At 30.6% G+C, this 2,425-nt stretch overlaps 1 long non-coding RNA gene across 1 annotated transcript; it reads right to left on the bottom strand.

Annotated features, from left to right (window-relative positions):
• Positions 1-859: 859 nt before the first annotated feature.
• LOC136796433 (uncharacterized) lies at positions 860-1,254 on the bottom strand. The gene is made up of 2 exons (XR_010844142.1): positions 1,170-1,254; positions 860-1,096 (listed from the first exon to the last, which is right to left on the bottom strand). It is a non-coding gene; the product is annotated as an uncharacterized lncRNA (long non-coding RNA).
• Between the last annotated feature and the right edge of the window lie 1,171 nt (positions 1,255-2,425).

Here is a 2,425-nt window from a genome sequence, read left to right on the forward strand (position 1 = left end):
CTTTTTGGAGCCAAAAAGCTTAGGGGAAGCTTAGGGGGAGCTTAGGGGAAGCAGCAACATTAGATCGGGATGTTGTTGATCCAGAATAAATAAATAAAAATTCAAAGAATAAGATCGGAGCAGATAAACCAAAAAAGGATCCGCCCAACATTGAATTAACAGACACCAAGGAACCTGAAATTAATGACGAAGTGGTTGCTCCTTGAAGTCGAGGAGGATACCTTTGAAAAGGAGCAGCAATCTTGTAGCAACTCCAACTCCAAGCTCTGCATTAAATCGCCACTTTTAATTAACGGAAGTGTTTCCTTTGGAAAAATGTCAGGGATTGGGGAAGAGCTAGCGATGGCAAGGTCCATCTTTAATTAGAAAAAGAATATAAAAAGGAACCCTCCTCTCTTCCACTCCCCTCACTTCGATATAAAAGGCTCTGACCTATATCTTGTCTCAGGCGGATCATTTTGTCATAAAAATATAAACATTAAATAAAATTAAAATTATTTATACTTTTACGGTTATCGTCATATCGTACCTCTGTTGATATGTGATTACATGCAGTAGTGTGTTATAGTACACTTGTTCGTGGCCTATTCACAGCACAACGCTATACTAGCGCTATGAACTGGAGAGATGAAGAACCCATATGTTGTAATCGACTATTTAATGCGAGGTTCCTTTACTGACTCCAGAAAACCACTTCGGTAGACACTCCAAACAGCTCAATTATAGTATCTTGCTCTTCTGATGGGGTAAATTGAACGGAAGAGCTAAAACGTGGAGTTTGATAAGAAATAAAAACCGGACACAAAAGAAATTTGATTAAAAAAAAGAATTTTTTTAATAAATAATTCAAAACACTATCCAATTATAGTCTCAAAACCTTTATTTCTTTTACACGTCCAACGTTTCGGCCAATTCGGCCATCTTCAGGGACAATCTACTACAAAAAGTTTCTATTATATGTATGATCCTACAACCAATTTAAATACTTAATATTACTATTTATAATTTACCTTACCTCAATATCACTATGAAAACATATAATTTAACACTCTAAAACTTCATTCAGGCTATTCTGCCCAGGTCAAAACATTTATATCTATGAAAACATTTAAAACATTAGGTAAAAATTATTTTTTGTTAATAAATATATCCCACATATGTTTAATTACCTAATAAGTCAATTATCCATTAAAAACCATAGTCAAAATTATTTCTCTGCACACACTATTAATACACTTTTATCACAACCTTGCTTATAACCTTCCTCTACTCAGTTCAAGCATTTAAAAAATTTTTTATCATAACTACATTATTGTCAATTTTTCTCTTTATTACATTAGCAAAATTCCTATCAAGGCCAACTATAATTATCCATATACAATTTATCCTACATTATTTATAAATTAATCTTACTTAATATCTCTGCATAATGTTGATTTAAATTTCTCGTATCTGTTTTGAAATTTACTGTATAAAAAAAAAAAAAAGAATTTTTTTTTTAATACAGTTCTGTTTTACTTCAATAATTTAATTTATATTTTTATTTACATTCCAACAGATTTTCACTGTATGCAGTGCTTTATGAAAGGAGTTAAAAAAATCCTCAGAATCTAAACTTTTCATTATATTGGGTGTAAGAGGATAAAAAAATACAAATATAAAAATAAATATCACTGGCAATTCCCTTATTTTCCCTTAAAAACATAAAACTAGATAGATGTTCCCATAAAAATCGAGATGATTGCCTATTTGTAAAAAAAATGAAAAAAAATTGGTGCTGTTAACACCATTATAAAAGTCTAAAGACCTGTACAATGTAAAAAAAAAAAAAAAATACCGCCATTCCAAAATAAGGTCCTAAGAATCGTAGTAGATACCTCTTGAAGAAATAGCCAATTGAATAAGGAACTACAAATAGAATCAATAGATGACTTCATAAAATTCCACTCCCAATAATTATTTAAAGTTAAAGGAGTAGTAACTAATAACTTGGGAAATTCAACCTCATCAAGAAGACAGAAAGTCAGGTTGCTGCAGTAGTCTGTTATACATTTTATAATTATCTATCTTTATTATGGTCATTACAACTATTTTTAAAATAATCCAACGTTATCATTGAAAATTGTTAAATATTTTGTTAGAATTGTCATTTCCACGAGACTACACCCCTCTTCCCTTTATAATCAATTCTTTAAAAAAAATAAATAAACTATTATAATAACCATGTATTTATACATAGGAGAGATAGTCTGTAGCAAAGGTTGGGATAGGGTATTCATAGAAGAAAGAATAGCCAAACTAGAGAGGCTGAACTGAGCCACCTGAAACGTCTACAACAATAAAATGTTGTTCTCCAATGCAAAAATAAGATATTAGTAAGAGCAGTGATACTGTATGGTATATATGTATGGAAACATATATATAT

Source organism: Halyomorpha halys, unplaced genomic scaffold (genome assembly GCF_000696795.3).
Source record: "Halyomorpha halys isolate HHAL.00 unplaced genomic scaffold, Hhal_1.1 Scaffold1209.1, whole genome shotgun sequence".
NCBI lineage: Eukaryota > Metazoa > Arthropoda > Insecta > Hemiptera > Pentatomidae > Halyomorpha > Halyomorpha halys.